Source organism: Tursiops truncatus, chromosome 20 (assembly GCF_011762595.2).
Source record: "Tursiops truncatus isolate mTurTru1 chromosome 20, mTurTru1.mat.Y, whole genome shotgun sequence".
Classification (NCBI taxonomy): domain Eukaryota; kingdom Metazoa; phylum Chordata; class Mammalia; order Artiodactyla; family Delphinidae; genus Tursiops; species Tursiops truncatus.
Window position 1 is genome coordinate 24,673,877 of NC_047053.1, and position 21,283 is coordinate 24,695,159.

Below are 21,283 nucleotides of genomic sequence, written 5' to 3' on the forward strand. Positions count from 1 at the left end.
AGTTCTGACTTACTTCACTCTGTATGACAGTCTCTAGGTCCATCCATGTCTCTACAAATCACCCAATTTCATTCCTTTTTATGGGTGAGTAATATTCCATTGTATATATGTACCAATTCTTCTTTATCCATTTCTCTGTTGATGGACATTTAGGTTGCTTCCATGTCCTGGCTATTGTAAATAGTGCTGCAATGAACATTGGGGTGCATGTGTCATTTTTTGTTTTTTTTTCCTTTTTTTTTTAACATCTTTATTGGAGTATAATTGCTTTACAATGGTGTGTTACTTTCTGCTGTATAACAAAGTGAATCAGCTATACATAATCATATATCCCCATATCTCCTCCCTCTTGCGTCTCCCTTCCACCCTCCCTACCTCACCCCTCTAGGTGGCATGTGTCTTTTCAAATTATGGTTTTCTTTGGGTATATTCCAAGCAGTTGGATTTCTGGGTCACATGGTAGTTCCATTTTTTAATTATTTTAAGGAACCTCCATACTGTTCTCCATAGTGGCTGTATCAATTTACATTCCCACCAACAGTGTAAGAGGGTTCCCTTTTCTCCATTTCCTCTCCAGCATTTATTGTTTGTAGATTTTTTTGACAATAGCCATTCTGACTTGTGTGAGGTGATACCTCATTGTAGTTTGATTTGCATTTCTCTAATAATTAGTGATGCTGAGCATATTTTCATGTGCCTCTTGTCCATCTGTATGTCTTATTTGCAGAAATATCTATTTAGGTCTTCTGCCCATTTTTTAATTGTGCTGTTTGTTTCTTTGATATTGAGCTGCATGAGTTGTTTGTGTATTTTGGAGATTACTCCTTTGTCAGTTGCTTCATTTGCAAATATTTTCTCCCATTCTGATGGTTGTCTTTTTGTCTTGTTTATGGTTTCCTTTGCTGTGCAAAAGATTTTAAGTTTAGTTAGATCTCATTTGTTTATTTTTGTTTTTATTTTCATTACTCTAGAAGGTGGGTCAAAAAAGATTTTGCTGTGATTTATGTCAAAGAGCGTTCTATGTTTTCCTCTAAGACTTTTATAGTGTCTGTGCCTACATTTAGGTCTTTAATCAATTTTAAGTTTATTTTTGTGTTGGTGTTAGAGAGTGTTCTAATATTATTCTTTTACATGTAGCTGTCCAGTTTTCCCAGCACTTCTTTTTTTTTTTTTTTGGCGGTATGTGGGCCTCTCACTGTTGTGGCCTCTCCCATCGCGGACCACAGGCTCCGGACACACAGGCTCAGCAGCCATGGCTCACAGGCCTAGCCGCTCTGTGACATGTAGGATCTTCCCTGATCAGGGCACGAACTCGTGTCCCCTGCATCGGCAGGCGTACTCTCAACCACTGCGCCACCAGGGAAGCCCCCAGCACTTCTTATTGAAGAGGCTGTCTTTTCTCCATTGTATATTCTTGCCTCCTTTGTCATAGATTAGGTGAACATAGGTGTGTGGGTTTATCTCTGGGCTTTCTAGCCTATTTCATTAATCTATATTTCTGTTTTTGTGCAAGTATCATATGTCTTGATTACTGTAGCTTTGTAATATAGTCTGAAGTCAAGAAGCATGATTCCTCCAGCTCCATTTTTCTTTTTCAAGATTGAACATATATGAAAATTCCTCTTTAAAGATTCCTTTCTCATAAATATTCTATAACTTACTATTTTCATTTTCTTATCATTTTTTCCCTCTTATTCTGCAATCGTTTTAGTCTAGAGCAACATTATTTTTTTTTCCTCAACAACAATGATAACAAAAAATGCATCTCCATTACTCATACTGTCTTTTACCGAAAGCACATATCCTACTTTTCATATATAGTCATTTTTTTGGTTTTATTACTTTTAGTAGTTTTATTTTTAAAAAACAACATTTTTGCTGAGACTTTCAACTTTATTAGTTTAAATGTTATTTTCTTAATTTCAAAAACTTACAAAGGCTTATCTAGAAAAGAAATGATATAAGAATAATTACAGATTTACTCTTAGAGGATAGCATAATTGCCTATGCATTAAGTTAAATGAATATAAATTCCTTCTACATAATATAATTAAAATAAGCCATATATTTTTTTAGAAATTACAGTATTAAATTCACTTGTGTCTATAGGTTTATACTCTTAATTGCTCTGTTAGATTAAGGATGGTAGAATAGGTGAGGGCAGTAGGATCTTCACATTATTCCTGAAGAGGGCTGCTCTAAGTTGAGTAAGCAGAATAAAGATTTGAAAGATAGGACAACAACTTCCAAACTGATGGCACTGCTATGAACATCTTGGAAGCCAAGACCAGAATTCCCAGCCTTGCATGTAGTTTTAAGAAACGGGAGATGTTCTTTTAAACAAAGATTGCTGCCTGACTACAAATCTGAAAAGACAAGGCAACAAGTATGAGCCTGTCAAAGAGTGATTATAGCCTGGCATTGAGGAATTATCACTCTGTGTGTGTGCAAAACAGAAAGAGTGGTTGTTCTTTTATTGGCCTTTTCAGCTGATTGTATAGACCCTTCTGTTGCTCAAGTCACTGTGGTATAAGAGCAGTGGCTTTCAAATATGTTGGATCATTCCATAGCAAGAAATATAGTATATATATGGCCCAGCACATAGCTATACTTACAAAACCATATAAAAAATTGAAATAAAAGTATAACAAACTGACATGTAATTCCTATTTTTTAGTATATGCCATGCATGTATTGATTGGCACTTTATAAAATTACTCTTTTATGTATATATAAGTAAATAAATTATAATAAATTTATCTGTAAATTATATATAAAATTGAATATATATTATTTACTTATCTATATTGATATAGATACCATTTATATTTTGTATTTAAATAAATGTAAATCAGGGTGTGACATCAACATCATACTGGAGGGAGATGCTCTCTTTGTCTCTCCCCTTTTAACATACAACCAGTGAGATATCCACAACTCAACAAAGGTGCTTCTACCCCACACACCAGGATAGCTGAGTATTCTCCATATCTGTACACCTAAAGTTATGTGGGCTGGAACACATAGAGGAGTCAGAACCAGGGGGGACAGTGAAGGCAGTGCCTTCAAGACCAATTCCCTTGTCACAGTGGCTGAGCCCACAGTTCCAGAGAACCCAGTAGAAGCAAGGGAGGCAACACACATGACTCTCTACTCCCAACCACAGAAGCACCCATGGTCACAGATAACTGGGCAGCAGAGGCAGTGGGCCTGTGACCCCGTCTCTCCAGCTGTGGAGGCACCCAAGACTCTGGACCCCCACCCCGTCCCTGCAGTGATGGAGCTCATGAACCCAACAACACCAGACATGGCACAGGAGCCCAGCACCCTGGCTCCCCTCCCCCACTCCCCCTACAGTGACAGAACCTGTGACTCAGGACATCCTGGACATTGCAGAGGCACCACCATCCTGGTGCCCCAGAGAGCAAAACCAATGACACCTGCTGTAGCAAGACACCAACAACCCTGGAAGCACAGCAGCGATATCAAGGGTACTGAGCAACTCTCTGACAGAGGAAAGTGCCAACTCTCAAACATAGCCAGAGACAGTTCAGGAAAGAGACACCAGAAACTTGTGCTAAAGCACCACCTACTGAAAAATAAAAGAAGACCCTAATTTCTAACATGAAACATTAGAATCAAGTGGAAGAAAAAAACAACAAAGCTTTATCTAAAGAAGAAAGGGCAACATTTACTTTACATGTGACAGTCATGGTGCCATCAAACACAATGAAGAACCACAGTAAAACTGTATCACAAAATAAGAATTCTTCAGAAACCAAACTTAGAGTCATAGAATATTGTGATCTAACAAATAGAGAATTAAAAATAACTGTCATGAAGAAATTCAGTGAGTTACAAGAAAACTCAAAAAGACAGTTCATGAGCTCAGGAATAAAATGAATGAACAGAAGAAACCCTTAACAGACTTAAACTCTAAAAAAAGAAAAAAAAACATAAATTCTGGAGCTGAAAAACAAGACAATGAATGCATTAGAAAACACTGGAAATAGAGCAGATCATATGGAAGAGAGAATTAGCAAGCTTGAAGATAGAAATCTAGAAATGATACAAGTAGAAGAGGAAAGATAAATAAGATAATTTAAAAATGAGAAAATTCTATGAGAGCTATCTGAGTCTTTTAGGAAAGGCAACATTAAGGTAATGTCTATATCAGAAGGAAAAGAGAAGGAGAAGGGAGCAGAGAGTTTATTTAAAGAAACAATAGCTTAAAACTTCCCAAACCTGGGAAGGAAGTGGATATACAAGTCCATAAAGTTAAAAGAACATCTAATTACCACAATGAAAAATACCTTCTCTAAGACACATTATACTAAACCTGTCAAAAGTCAATGAAAAAGAAAGAAGTTTAAAAGCAACAAGGGCAAAAGGAACCTACAAAGAACCCCCATTAGGCTATGAAAAGATTTCTCAGCAGAAACTCTATAAGACAGGAGAGATTAGAATGACATTCTCACTCAAAATACTGAAACATAAAAATTGTCACCAAAGGATACTCTATCATTCAGATACAAAGGAGAAATACTTTCCTAGACAAACAAAAGCTGAGGGAGTTAATCATCACTAGATCCGCCTTACTAGAAAGGATCTCTTCTACTAGTACCAAAATTCAAAAATACACAAAACTTTGCATAACATGATAAACAGACAGACAGAATCAGAAAATTGCAACTCTATCAAAATAGATTGTAAAACAGTTTATTATAGCATAATGGTGAAAGGGTGGGAAAGTATGAAAAAATAACTATGGCTACTTCAATTTGATAACAAACTCACAACATAAAAAGATATAATTTAGGACAACAAAAATATAAAAGGAGAAGAGGAAAAGGACAGACCCTGTATAGGCAAATAAAGGTAAGATGATATCAGCAAAAACAGGACAATTTTATCTGTGATTCATCTTATACAGATGCCATGGTAACCACAAAACATAAACTAGAGGAGAGACATGAAACAAAGAAAAAAGGAATCAGAAAAACATCATAGAAAACCATTGAACCAAAATAGCAGACAGAAATTCAAGGAAAAGAAATAATGGAAATATTTGCAAATGAAGCAACTAACAAAGGATTAATCTCCAAAATATACAAACAGCTCATGCAGCTCAATATCAAAAACACAAGCAACCCAATCAAAAAATGGACAGAAGACCTAAATTGATTTTTCTCCAAAGAAGACATACAAATTGCCAAGAGGCACATGAAAAGCTGCTCAACATCACTAATTATCAGAGAAATGCAAATCAAACTACAATGAGGTACCACCACATACCAGTCAGAATGGCCATCATCAAAAAATCTACAAACAATAAATGCTGGAGAGGGTGTGGAGAAAAGGGAACCCTCTTACACTGTTGGTGGGAATGTAAATTGATACAACCACAATGGGGAACAGTATGGAGATTCCTTAAAAAAATAAAAATACAACTATTGTATGACCCAGTAATCACACTCCTGAGCATATACCTGGAGAAAACCATAATTCTAAAATATACATGCACCCCAATGTTCATTGCAACACTATTTATAATAGCCAGGACATGGAAGCAACCTAAATGTCCATCAACAGAGGAATGAATAAAGAAGTTGTTGTACATATATACAATGGAATATTACTCAGCCATAAAAAGGGACAAAATCATGCCACTTGCAGAGACGTGGATGGACCTAGAGACTATCATACAGAGTAAAGTAAGTCAGAAAGAGAAAAACAAACATGTATATTAACACATATATGTGAAATTTAGAAAAATGGCAGAGATGAACCTATTTGCAAAGCAGAAATAGAGACACAGATGTAGAGCACAAATGTATCGACACCAAGGAAGAAAAGGGATGGGATGAATTTGGAGATTTGGATTCACATATATACACTATTTGTATTAAGTAGATGGTTGGTGAGGGCCTACTGTATAGCACAGGGAGAGAAAAAGAAATAATAGAGATAAAGAGCAACCAGAAAACAAAAGATAAAATGGCAATACTACATGCTTAACTATTAATAATCACTCTAACTGTAAATGGATCGAATTCACCACTCAGATGTCAGAGTGGCTGAATGGATTAAAAATCAAGACCCACCTATATGTTCCCTCTAGAAGACTCGTCTCAGCTCTAAAGACAAACATGAGCTCAAAGTAAAGGGATGGAGAATGGTTACTCCAAACAAATGACAGCCCTCCAAAAAAGCACATGTAGCCATACTCATATCGACAAAATAGAGTTCAAGCCAAAAAAGGTGACAAGAGACAAAGATGGACATTACATAATGATAAATGAGACAATTCATCAATAAGACATAACAGTTATTAATATATATGCACTTAACATAGGGGGAAAAAAACATCTAAAGCAATTACTAACAGAAGTAAAAGGAGAAATTAACAGAAACATGTTGATAGTAGGGGACTTTAACACTTCACTTACATCAATGGACAGATTATCCAGAGAGAAAAGCAATAAGGAAATAGTGGCCATAAGTGAACATTAGGCCAGATGGACTTAATAGATTTATATAGAACATTTCTTCTCAATGCATCAGAATACACATTCTTTCCAAGCATGCATGTAACATTCTCTAGGATAGACCTCATACCAGGCTACAAAACAAGCTTCAACAAATTTAAGAGGAGAGAAATTATTTCAAACATCTTTTCTGATCACAGTGGTGTAAAACTAGAAGTCAACTACAAGAAGAAATCTGGAAAAATCACAAATATGTGGAGATTGAACAGTATGCTACTGAATAGCTATTGGGTCAACAAAGAAATCAAGAGAGAAATTTAAAAATACCTGAAGACATATGAAAATGAAAATACAACAAACTAAACTTTATGGCATGCAACAAAAGTGGTATTTAGAGGTAATTTTATAGGAAAACAGGTCTACCTCAAAAAAAAAACAAGAAAAAGTCTCAAATAAACCATCTAACTTTACACCTAACAGAACTAGAAAAAGAAGAACAAGCCCAATGTCAGTTGAAGGAAGGAAATAATAAAGATCATAGCAGAAATAAGTGAAATAGAAACTGAAAACACAATAGGAAGATCAATGAAATTAAGAGCTGATTCTTTGAAAAGATAAACAAAATTGACAAAGCTTTAGCAAGACTCACTAAGAAAAAAGAGAGAAGGCTCTGATAAAGTCAGAAATGAAAGAGGAGAAACAAATACACAGAAATACAAAGGATTATAAAAGAATATTATGACAGCTATATATCAGCAAATTCCTAGAAACATATAACCTCCCAAGCCTGAGTAAAAAAGAAATAGAAAATATGAATAGACCAGCCACTAATAAAGGGATTGAAAGGGCAATCAAAAACCTCCCAAGAAACAAAAATCCAGAACCAGATGGCTTCACAGATGAATTCTACCAAACAATGAAGAAGATTTAATATACCCTTCTCAAACTCTTCCAAAAATTGAAGGGAGGGAACGCTTCCTAATTCATTTTGTGAGGCCAACATTACCCTGATACAAAAACCAGACAAAGACAACACACAAACAAAAATTATAGGCCAATAAGTCTGATGAACATTGATACAACAATACTTAACACAATATTAGCAAGGAAAAACACAACAATACATTAAAAGGATCATATGCCATAATAAAATGGAATTTATTCCAGGGATGCAAGGATGGTTCAACATCTACAAATCAATCAATGTAATACAGCACATTAACAAAATAAAAGAAAAAAAGTATATGATCATCTAAATAGATGGAGAAAAAGCAGTTAAGATTCAACATCCATTTATAATTAAAACTCCCAATAAAATGGGTAGAGATGGAACACACCCCAACACAATAAAAGGCATATATGATAAACCCACAGCTAACATGATACTCAATGATGAAAAACTGAAAGCTATCCCTCTTTTAGGAAAAAGGACAAGGATGCCCACTCTCACCACGCTTTTTTTTTTTTTCATCTTTATTGGAGTATAATTGCTTTACAATTGTGTGTTAGTTTCTGCTTTATAACAAAGTGAATCAGTTATACATATACATATGTTCTCATATTTCTTCCTTCTTGTGTCTCCCTCCCTCCACGCTCCCTATCCCACCCCTCTAGGTGGTCACAAAGCACCGAGCTGACCTCTTTGTGCTATGTGGCTGCTTCCCACTAGCTATCTATTTTACGTTTGGTAGTGTATATATGTCCATGCCACTCTCTCACATTGTCACAGCTTACCCTTCACCCTCCCCATATCCTCAAGTCCATTCTCTAGTAGGTCTGTGTCATTATTCCCATCTTACCCCTAGGTACTTCATGACATTTTTTTTTTCTTAGATTCCACATATATGTGTTACCATACAGTATTTGTCTTTCTCTTTCTGACTTACTTCACTCTGTATGACAGACTCTAGGTCCAACGAACCTAACCACAAATAACTCAATTTCATTTCTTTTTTATGGCTGAGTAATATCCCATTGTATATATGTGCCATATCTTCTTTATCCATTCATCTCTTGATGGAAACTTAGGTTGCTTCCATTTCCTGGCTATGGTAAATAGAGCTGCAATGAACATTTTGGTACATGACTCTTTCTGAATTATGGTTTTCTTAGGGTATATGCCCAGTAGTGGGATTGCTCGGTCAAATGGTAGTTCTATTTGTAGTATTTAAGGAACCTCCATACTGTTCTCCATAGTGGCTGTACGAATTCACATTCTCACCAGCAATGCAAGAGTGTTCCCTTTTCTCCACACCCTCTCCAGCATTTAATGTTTGTAGATTTTTTGATGATGGCCATTCTGACCGGTGTAAGAAGATATCTCATTGTAGTTTTGATTCACATGTCTCTAATGATTAATGATGTTGAGCATTCTTTCATGTGTTTGTTGGAAGTCTGTATATCTTCTTAGGAGAAATGTATATTTATGTCTTCTGCTCATTTTTGGAATGGATTGTTTGTTTTTTTTGTTATTGAGCTGCATGAGCTGCTTATAAATTTTGGAGACTAATCCTTTGTCAGTTGCATCATTTGCAAATATTTTCTCCCATTCTGAGGGTTGTCTTTTGGTCTTGTTTATGGTTTCCTTTGCTGTGCAAAAGCTTTGAAGTTTCATTAGATCCCATTTGTTTATTTTTGTTATTATTTCCATTTCTCTAGGAGGTGGGCCAAAAAGGATCTTGCTGTGATTTATGTCATACAGTGTTCTGCCTATGTTTTCTGCTAAGAGTTTGACAGTTTCTGGCCTTACATTTAGGTCTTTAATCCATCTTGAGCTTATTTTTGTGTATGGTGTTAGGGAGTGATATAACCTCATACTTTTACAGGTACTTGTCCAGTTTTCCCAGCACCACTTATTGAAGAAGCTGGCCTTTCTCCACTGTACATTCCTGCCTCTTTTATCAAAGATAAGGTGACCATATGTGCATGGGTATATCTCTGGGCTTTCTCTCCTGTTCCATTGATCTATCTTTCTGTTTTTGTGCCAGTAGCATACTGTCTTGATTACTGTAGCTTTGCAGTATAGTCTGAAGTCAGGGAGCCTGATTCCTCCAGCTCCATTTTTCGTTCTCAAGATTGCTTTGGCTATTCGGGGTCTTTTGTTTTTCCATACAAATTGTGAAATTTTTTGTTCTATTTCTGTGAAAAATGCCAGTGGTAGTTTGATAGGGATTGCATTGAATCTGTAGATTTCTTTGGGTAGTACACTCATTTTCACAATGTTGATTCTTCCAATCCAAGAACATGGTATATCTCTCGATCTATTTGTATCATCTTTAATTTCTTTTGTCAGTGTCTTATAATTTTCTGCATACAGGTCTTTTGTTTCCTTAGGTAGGTTTATTCCTAGATACTTTATTATTTTTGTTGCAATGGTAAATGGGAGTGTTTTCTTGATTTCACTTCCTGATTTTTCATCATTAGTGTATAGGAATGCTATAGATTTATGTGCATTAATTTTGTATCCTGCTACTTTACCAAATTCAATGATTAGCTCTAGTAGTTTTCTGGTAGCATCTTTAGGATTCTCTATGTATTGCATCATGTCATCTGCAAAGAGTGATAGCTTTACATTTCTTTTCCAATCGGGATTCCTTTTATTTCCTTCTCTTCTCTGATTGCTGTGGCTAAAACTTCCAAAACTATGTTGAATAAGAGTGGTGGGAGTGGACAACCTTGTCTTGTTCCTGATCTTAGTGGAAATGTTTTCAGTTTTTCACCATTGAGCATGATGTTGGCTGTGAGTTTGTCATATATGGCCTTGATTCTGTTGAGGAAAATTCCCTCTATGCCTACTTTCTGCAGGGTTTTTATCATAAATGGGTGTTGAATTTTGTTGAAAGCTTTCTCTGCATCTATTGAGATGATCATATGGTTTTTCTCCTTCAATTTGTTAATATGGTGTATCACATTGATTGATTTGTGTATATTGAAGAATCCTTGCATTCCTGGGATAAACCACACTTGATCATGGTGTATGATACTTTTAATGTGCTGTTGAATTCTGTTTGCTAGTGTTTTGTTGAGGATTTTTGCATCTATGTTCATCAATGATATTGGCCTGTAGTTTTCTTTCTTTGTGACATCCTTGTCTGGTTTTGGTATCAGGGTGATGGCCGCCTCGTAGAATGAGTTTGGGAGTGTTCTCCATCGTCTATATTTTGGAAGAGTTGAGAAGGATAGGTGTTAGCTCTTCTCTAAATGTTTGATAGAATTCGCCTGTGAAGCCATTTGGCCCTGGGCTTTTGTTTGTTGGAAGATTTTAAATCACAGTTTCAATTTCAGTGCTTGTGATTGGTCTGTTCATATTCACTGTTTCTTCCTGATTCAGTCTTTGCACGTTGTGCATTTCTAATAATTTGTCCATTTCTTCCAGGTTGTACATTTTATTGGCATAGAATTGCTTGTAGTAATCTCTCATGATCCTTTGTATTTCTGCAGTGTCAGTTGTTACTTCTCCTTTTTCGTTTCTAATTCTATTTATTTGAGTTTTCTCCCTTTTTTTCTTGATGAGTCTGGCTAATGGTTTATCAATATTGTTTACCTTCTCAAAGAACCAGGTTTTAGTTTTATTGATCTTTGCTATTGTTTCCTTCATTTCTTTTTCATTTATTTCTGATCTGATCTCTATAATTTGTTTCCTTCTGCTAACTTTGTTTTTTTTTGGTTCTTCTTTCTCTAATTGTTTTAGGTGCAATGTTAGGTTGTTTATTCGAAATGTTTTCTGTTTTTAAGGTAGGATTGTACTGCTATAATCTTCCCTCTTAGAATTGCTTTTGCTGCATCCCATAGGTTTTGGGTCATTGTGTCTCCATTGTCATTTGTTTCTAGGTATTTTTAAAATTTCCTCTTTGATTTCTTCAGTGATAACTTTGTTATTACTTAGTGTATTGTTTAGCCTCCATGTGTTTGTTTTTTACAGATCTTTTCCTGTAATTGATATCTAGTCTTGTAGTGTTGCAGTTGGAAAAGATACTTGATACAATTTCAATTTTCTTAAATTTACCAAGACTTGATTGATGACCCAAGCTATGATCTATCCTGGAGAATGTTCCATGAGCACTTGAGAAAAACGTGTATTCTGTTGTTTTTGGATGGAATGTCCTATACATATCAATTAAGTGCATCTTGTTTAATGTATCATTTAAAGCTTGTGTTTCCTTATTTATTTTCATTTTGGATGATCTGTCCATGGGTGAAAATGGGGTGTTAAAGTCCCCTATTATGAATGTGCTACTGTCCATTTCCCCTTTTATGGCTGTTAGTATTTGCCTTATGTATTCAGTTGCTCCTATGTTGGGTGCATATATATTTACAGTTGTTATATCTTCTTCTTTGATTGATCCCTTGATCATTACGTAGTGTCCTTCTTTGTCTCTACTAATCGTCTTTATTTTAAAGTCTATTTTTTCTGATATGAGAATTGCTACTCCAGCTTTCTTTTGGCTTCCATTTGCATGGAATATCTTTTTCCATCCCCTCACTTTCAGTCTGTATGTGTTTCTAGGTCTGAAGTGGGTCTCTTGTAGACAGCATATATATGGGTCTTGTTTTTGTATCCATTCAGCCAATCTGTGTCTTTTGGTGGGAGCATTGAATCCATTTACATTTAAGGTAATTATCAATATGTAAGTTCCTATTCCCATTTTCTTAATTGTTTTGGGTTTGTTATTGTAGGTCTTTTCCTTCTCTTGTGTTTCTTGCCTAGAGAAGATCCTTTAGCATTTGTTGTAAAGCTGGTTTTGTGGTGCTGAATTCTCTTAGCTTTTGCTTGTCTGTAAAGGTTTTAATTTCTCCATCAAATCTGAATGAGATCCTTGCTGGATAGAGTAATCTTGGTTGTAGGTTTTTCTCCTTCATCACTTCAAATATGTCCTGCCTGTCCGTTCTGGCTTGCAGAGTTTCTGCTGAAAGATCAGCTGTTAACCTATGGGGATTCCCTTGTGTGTTATTTGTTGTTTTTCCCTTGCTGCTTTTAATATGTTTTCTTTGCATTTAATTTTTGACAATTTGATTAATATGTGTCTTGGCATGTTTCTCCTTGGATTTATCCTGTATGGGACTCTCTGTGCTTCCTGGACTTGATTAACTATTTCCTTTCCCATATTAGGGAAGTTTTCAACTATAATCTCTTCAAATATTTTCTCCGTCCCTTTTTCTCTTCTTCTTCTGGAACCCTTATAATTTAATTGTTTGTGTGTTTAATGTTGTCCCAGAGGTCTCTGATACTGTCCTCAGTTCTTTTCATTCTTTTTTCTTTATTCTGCCCCCCAGTAGTTATTACCATTATTTTATCATCCAGGTCACTTATCTGTTTTTCTGCCTCAGTTATTCTGCTCTTGATCCCTTCTAGAGTATTTTTAATTTCATTTATTGTGTTGTTCATCGTTGTTTGTTTCCTCTTTAGTTCTTCTATGTCCTTGTTAAATGTTTCTTGCATTTTCTGTATTCTATTTCCAGGATTTTAGATCATCTTTACTATCATTATTCTGGATTTTTTTTCAGGTAGACTGCCTATTTCCTCTTCATCTGTTAGGTCTGGTGGGTTTTTATCTTGCTCCTTCATCTGCTGTGTGTTTTTCTGTCTTCTCATTTTGCTTATCTTACTGTGTTTGGGGTCTCCATTTTGCAGGCTGCAGGTTCATAGTTCCTATTGCTTTTTGTGTCTGTTCCCAGTTTTTAAAGTTGGTTCAGTGGTTGTGTAGGCTTCTTGGTGGAGGGGACTAGTGCCTGTGTTCTGGTGGATGATGCTGGACCTTGTCTTTCTGGTGGACAGGTCCATGTCTGGTGGTGTGTTTTGGGGTCTCTGTGGACTTATTATGATTTTAGGCAGTCTCTGTGCTAATGGATGGGTTTGTGTTCCTGTCTTGCTAGTTGTTTTGCATAGAGTGTCCAGCACTGTAGCTTGCTGGTCGTTGAGTGAAACTGGGTGCTCGTGTTGAGATGGAGTTCTCTAAGAGATTTTCATCGTTTGATATTATGTGGAGCTGGGAGGTTTCTTGTGGACCAGTGTCCTGAAGTTGGCTCTCCCACCTCAGAGGCACAGCACTGACTCCTGGCTGCAGCACCAAGAGCCTTTCATCCACACCACTCAGCATAAAAGGGAGAAAAAATAGTAAGAAAGAAGGAGGATAAAATAAAACAAAATAAAGTAAGGTAAAATAAAATAAAGTTATTAAAATAAAAAATTATTATTAAGAAAATTTTTTTTTAAAAAAGTAAGAAAAAAACCCACACAAACAGAAAAGCAATAACAACAACAACAAAAACGGATGGATAGAATCCTAGGACAAATGGTGAAAGCAAAGCTATACAGACAAAATCTCACACAGAAGCATATACATACACACTCAGAAAAAGACGAAAAGGGGAAAAAATAATAAATCTTGCTCTCAAAGTCCACCTCCTCAATTTGGGATGATTTGTTGTCTATTCAGGTATTCCACAGATGCAGGGTTCATCAAGTTGATTGTGGAGTTTTAATCTGCTGCTTCTGAGACTGCTGGGAGAGATTTCCCTTTCTCTTCTTTATTCCCACAGCTCCCGGGGCTCAGCTTTGGATTTGGCCCTGCCTCTTCGTGTAGGTCACTGGAGGGCGTCTGTTCTTCGCTCAGACAGGACGAGGTTAAAGGAGTCACTGCTTCGGGGACTCTGGCTCACTCTGGCCGGGGAGAGGGTGGGGTGCAGATGTGGGGCCTGCGGCAGCAGAGGCCAACATGACATTGCACCAGCCTGAGGTGTGCCGTGCGTTTTCCTGGGAAAGCTGTTCCTGGATCCCGGGACCCTGGCAGTGGCGGGCTGCACAGGCTCCCCGGAAGGGAGGTGTGGAGAGTGACCTGTACTCGCACACAGGCTTCTTGGTGGCAGCAGCATCAGCCTTAGCGTCTAATGCCCGTCTCTGGGGTCCACACTGTTAGTCATGGGTCGCACCCATCTCTGGAGCTCCTTTAAGTAATGCTCTTAATCCCCTCTCCTCGTGCACCAGGAAACAAAGAGGTACGAAAAAGTCTCTTGCCTCTTCGGAAGGTCCATACTTTTCCCTGGACTCCCTCCCGGCTAGCCGTGGTGCACTAACCCCTTCAGGCTCTGTTCACGCCACCAGTCCTCTCCCTGCGCTCAGACCGAAGAAGCCCGAGCCTCAGTTCCCAGCCCCGCCCGCCCCAGCGGGTGAGTAGACAAACCTCTCAGGCTGTCTCACCACTCTCATTCAGCATAGTATTGGAAATCCTAGACAGAACATCATCAAGAAAGGATAAATTATATTCAATGTTCTTAATTCAGTAAGGCAAGAAGATTTATAACCCTTAGAAATATAATTCTTTAAATTTTAAAAGGTTAATTTCTGTATCAGCACAGTTATGATTCCTGTAGTCATCTGAAATATCATTTCAAGTTGAATAGATTATTATTTTTAGAATTCAAGTTAAGAAGATGTCCACATTTTGGTAAGAATATAAGCAATGTTTGCCATTGTGTATATTTGTTTACTTGTTTGTTGCTGTAGGTATATTTAATTATTGGGTTGCCTGAAGCATATAGTATGATAACTTTGCTCTAACTCTGAAACCCAAGCTCTTTCTGATATGCTATAACAATTCTTAAAGATTCATATGAGGAAATTCATTGGACGGGAATACTCCTTTGATATAGGTTGCATAAATTCCCCTGAAAAGATGAGTAGGACCTATATCTGCTAACTGGGCATAACAATTTTATGTAAGTTTTCCAACCTATAGGCTTAAAAATTACATAAATACAAGCAACTTCCTGAAAGAGTCCCCAAATTAGTTTATTCTTCTGTTAACAAGAACTGTAATCTTTCCTCTACAAAATGGTGAGCAACTCTTTGAAAAACTTGTTAGAGAAATCAGTTGTTAAGAGTGTAAATGAAAAAAAAAAAAGAGTGTAAATGAAGACTTTAATCATGTATAGTCAGAAACCATAGTTGAGGATTATGCATTCCCATGCGGCCTAATGTTAGGTGTCCTAAAAAGCTGCAGTCGTTATGCTACTAAAAAAGCCTTAAAGGGTTTTAAAACTTTCTGACTTAGCTAGAGATCAGTAAAATTAATCAGCCTTTTCTTAGGCAATTAAGCATTGATAAGAGACTGTCATCTCATTTTAATTTTTTAGACATCATTAGAATTTCATATTGACTATTGCCTTCCTGCATACTTCTTTAAAATGTTTTTCTACTAGTTATAAAATTATAACCAATGTATATACATATAAAACAAGAAAAAAAAAGTTAATCACTCTAATCCCGCCATCCAGAATCAATAACTTTTAGCATGGCAGTGTAATTTAAGTTAGTTCAGATTATCTTACATGTACAGTTTTAAATCCTGGGGGTTTGTTGTCATTGAAAATACTTTAAATAATATTTTTGCATGTTGGAATAGAGCTTTTGTTAACATCATTTTAAATGTCATATTCAATTCTATCTAATGTCCAGCTTAACTGAATTTATGTTGTTTCTAAATATGCCACAGATTTCATAGTTTCTATGAGAAACATAAATAGTTTTAAAAGAGGTATCAGTAAAGGCCTTTAAGTAATGGGGAGGAATTAGTTGATCAGTCAATTAACATGTATTTATTTAGCATCTTTGATGTGTCTCATGCCGAACTAAGAGCTATAAAGAATGACATAGTTCTGAACTAGGAGAATGGGATATGAATTGAAATGAAGGGAGACTATGATGGTCCCAAGAAAGAGCACCCAACTGAGTCCTGGATTCTCATCCCAGCTACATCACCCAGTGCCCTGTAACTAACACTGATCAAATTGTTAAATTGCTCTGAGCCCATTCTCTGTCTTTAAATGAGAAATAAATAAAATAATCCACATAAACCTCTTAGCAAGATCCCTGACCCATAAAAATGTTCACTAATTGCTAGTACTATTTTTACAGTCACTTGCTTTGTGATTTTGGGTAAACACTGAGATTCACAGAGTGTAAGTTTCCTTAAAGCTCCCTTAGGGACCACAAAAAAGTGTGAGAGAGGTCCTAGGGAAGAAAGGTAAGTGAAACTGAGTACCTTAAAGGAAGACAACACATGAATAATCATTAACATACTGTGTGACTGTCATTATGCTACACAGATACATATAAACATGAGTTACATTTATAACCTCCTAAAAACTCTATGGAGCAGATTGCTTTAGTCCTCATTTTGCAGGTGAGGGACTAAGGTTATAAATCTCAAGTAATTTTTCCAAGCTCACTAAACTTGTGAGTGGCCCAGCCAGGTTCAAACCAAGCAGATGGACTTCAGAGCAAGTCCTGGTATACTGTACTTCCTTGCTATTAAAAAATTAAAAGAGAGAAGAAGGAAGGAAGGAAGGGAGGAAGGAGGGAGGGAGGGAAGGAAGTAAGTATGGAAGCAGTGAGGAAGGAAAGGAGGAAGGGAGGAAAGGAAAGAAGGCACAGTTAATTTAGTTTAAAAATGTATTGAGGGACCACTATATATCAGGAACTGTGTTAGATGCTGGAGTTACAAATATGAATACACTAAACATGATCTCAACTCTTCAGAAGTAGAAGCAGGCATGTGAAGAGGTTTGTGCAAGGATAATGGTAAAAGTATATCCAAGGTCAGAAGGTAGCTCAGCAGTGATTAACTGATTTGCTCTGTGGGGAGGAGGGCCAAGGATGTCCTGGATCTTGGGATAAGGAAGGGCTTCACAGAGGAGGTATACCTGAAAAGTGTTTGAAGTGTTAAATAGGCAATTTCCACATTGTCAAGGGAAGAGGGGCATTGTGGGTAGAGGGGACAATACATCTGAAGGGATATAATTATGAACCAGCATAGGGTATTTTAGAGAAAACATACAGTTTCAGCACTTCCAGGACATTGAATGAAGAGCCAGGAGGTTGATCTCTCTACCATTTAAGACACCTAGAAGTCTCATCAAAGGCTCTATTTAACCAAAACACACATACTACACTGTTTTAAATAATGGAATTTAACCTGATTAAAAATGACATTTTCCAGCCATAGACATAAAATCTTGACATGAAAGGCAACTGTGCTTTACACTGTTTTGCAATAGTACATTCAGTGAATACTAGACTGTTCCCTAAGTGACCTCCACTTAACCAACATGCCTGTAAACTCTCATTCCAATCCCTCTGTAATACCCACTGACTGATGCTCATGACAATTGAATACTCATAGCTAGTAGGCAGTTCTCTAGTGTGTCCATGCATTTCTGAAACCATTAGATCAATTAGGAATATATTTGGCAGTAAGAATCAGAAAGCACCAGGGAACTGTTTTCCTCACTTTACAAGAAGTCAGAGGTAGGCAGTTACAGTTCAGTAACTCAAGACCCCACAGTCAAGAACATGGGATTGCACTGGTCTCTCCTTTGTGTAACAAAATGGTTGCTGAAACTCCAGCTATCATGCCCAGGTCCTTCTTATCATGGAAGGAAAAAAGAAGGAGAAAAAAAAGAGATTAGGGTAATACTAATTACATTGCCTTGTTTTGTTTTTTTGTTATTGTTATTATTCTGTTTTTTTTTAATTAGAAAAGCAAACGATTCTTCAAAAACTAGTACAATAGCTTTAAAAATGTTGTTGAATTGTTGAATTAGGTGTATGAGGGCAAATGTAAAACATTTGGGGAGAAATCATGAAAATCTAAAAAAAAATCTGTACTCAAATTGCTTGATATTTGTCTTTAAGTTCTTGTTCCCTTCAAAGATACCAAAATTTGAAATTTTGAAAGATGCACTACTGGTGTGTTTTATGCAAGAAAAAAACAAACAAACAAGGGACTTCATTGGGTGTAATGGTACCCAAAGAAAGCCCTTGACCCTATATCAAAGGACTGGCAAATAAATGGGAATTTATATCTTTTGGTTAAAATAAAACAAAGTATATATGTATACTTTCATAAGAGTCTCTTCTTTGACTTTTGGATTAACCAATTACTTCATTCATTCACTCATTTATTCATCTATTTACTTAACAAACATCAATGAGTAACTGCTCTGTGCCAGCCAGCACAAGATGCCAGGGCTACATAGATGAACAAAGCATAATCCTATCTGGCAGATACAGAAAACCAACGCTAGAGATGTTTTAAAAAATACCAGGGAAACTCAAGTTAGTTGGGGAACTTTACTTCCTAACACAAAAAGAGAAATACTTTAGCATCCAATCCCTGCCACCCATTACTGAATGAAGTGAACAACTTGTGCTTCAAGTAATTTATAAGGATCAGAGGGGAAATTGTAACAGAGTTTTAAAAAAATATTTATCTCCCAAAGTATTACCTGTGTTATTTAAAATGCACACCATCACATTTGAAACATGACTATCATGCGCTAACTGCAAAGAGAATAAAACTGTTTTGTTGGGCTTAACACTTTCCAAAGCTCTGGGAGTTGATCATCAAAATAAAAACCTATTGTTCTGGGAAAGGTGAACAGCAGGAACGTCAAGAGTCCTGGAGAAGATCATTCATTTGCAGTCCTATTTGGCAGGATGTCAAATCTCTGAGTATTTCCGTGCCCAGAAACACTGAAGTCACAATGTTTGGTTTGATCAATTTTTGCCTCCTTGGCCTCTCCTCACCAGTCAGGGCAATTTACCATGCCGGGTCTGCCTCTAGGCTCTGCTTGCATTTTTAATGAGGATATTGCTTCCTTCTCCCTCGCCTCTGAGATATCTTTGCTATGCTTGAGTGGATTCAAGATCGTGTAGAAGTAACGGAATTAAGCTGTCAGCAGAGCTCTGCTTAATATGTTTTTAGTCTGCCTTTGTTTGAGGGATTCATTTTTCTTAAATTCTCAGTGCTCTTCAGCACCACTGAACAGAATAACATTAGTGTGCATTTGTCATTATATCACTAGTTAGACATGCCCTTCTTTCACAGAAGAAAACTCAGAGCAATAGCACTCATTAACTACTTACATTAAAGTCTCGACAAAAGCCAGGTTGGAGTGTGAAAACTCATTTACACCTGCTGGAAGGGGATCATTAGCCAACTGAATGATGAGAAGAGGTGCATGCTTAGGACTGGGAAGGACAAGAGGGTCCCAGAATTTGACTTCTTGAAGCTTTTAATGCTGGTGATGTGGAGCACTTCACGATTCTGATCCCAGACTCAGAATTAGTTCTATGGCAAGCCTGAAGTGACACAGCCCTGAATTACTTTACGGATTTTTCTCCATTCTAAGAAGGGCAAGGTCAAGGATATGCTTTTGATTAGAAAGTGCCAAGCATTATGATTAGCAAACCATTCTTAAATTTGGCATGCTTTGCTTTAAGAGTCCTCATGGTGTGGGGTGATTTCTTCCTCTTCTATATTTCTCTTTTTTTGTGAGGAGTGAAGTTGGAAGACAACATGGTCACATTGTTTCTGTTTTAATGAAACTAAGAGATCCACAATTAAGGACAAAGAAAATTCAACACACTGAATTATAGACCACTTATTCTAATGCTCTAGGTAGGAAGGGCCTGCATTCATCCTTGCCATCAAAACAGTAGGCATAGAGGATGCTCCTCCACTGTCCCTCCCTTCTCCCTCTCCTCATTCTAATTCTCATCTTCTGTTCTACAAATGGGCAGATATGGGCAGAGATGCAAATGCATTGTCGACACTGTGTTCCTCTAGACAATGTAATGCCAGTTTTCCCTCCTTCTTATAGGTGTCCCCGAATCTCTATAAATGACTCTCTCTTAAGTTTCTCCTAAAAGCAGGATGTATACACCATCCATGAGATTCCCTACTCACACACATTTCTCATTCCTGCTCTTCTCCTCCTTCTTATGTGACCTGAGGGCAGGAAACAAGGACAGCAATTTCATCTGGTTCTTAACAAAGCCTGAGGGACATGTGTGGCCCCAGTTCTTGTGACTCCTCACCTCTTTCCTTAGAATGTTTTGTACCTGATGCACCTTTATCCCAAGTTTTGGACCACTGTTAGCAGCCAGAGAAAAGAGGTAAAATTCCATTTAACATTTCTTCCATTAGTCTGAAAATAATACAGAACACCTGCCCTCCTTGTTGGCAGTTTTAATAATGTAACCCTCTTTTGGATTCAGCAATTACACCAGCTCAAATCTTGACCCAAATGTATGGCTGAACAAGTGAAGGTGCTGAAGAAATAGGACTCCCTAAGGAGACTTTGGAAGAATGACCTCCACCTCCAATCCCAGCAAACATCTGCTCCTGACACTTTCTCACAAATCACAACAATCTGCCTGGAAGGGAAGGGAGGATGGGAGAGTTTGACAGGTCTGTGTGTCTTTTGGTTGAATAATCACTGCTATCTTAACTGTTTAATTAGAGAAGAAAGGAAAAGGCTTGCTTTCAGGATGAAGGATGAGGGAAGTTACCTAGCCTGAAAAATAAGCATTTTTTGTTTTTCTCCAGAGCTTTTGGATTGTCATCAGAGTCATCAACCTTACTTATTTCTTCTGATAAAAGGGAAGTTGAGGATTGAGGACAATTTTTAAAGTTTATCAGCAAAATTTCTCTAAAGGAGTTTTGACTGGGTGCTGGTTCTGACTTGGGCTGAGAGTGACTACAGGTGCACTGCAGGGAGAGGAAGGGAAGGGAGCCTTGGTGAACTTCATTTCAGTTACAGAATGTGAGTCTTCAAAGGAGAAGTGTGTAGTTGTCCTAGAAGGGACCAAAAAATTGGCTCAGCCCTGCAAAGAGAATCCAATAATTCCTTTTACATAACCAATTTCCTCCCCAGAGCCCAAAAAAGATTGTAAGTTGAATCCAAATGTTATCATTTATTTGTTGTTTTAAATTTATTTTCCCAATCAACTT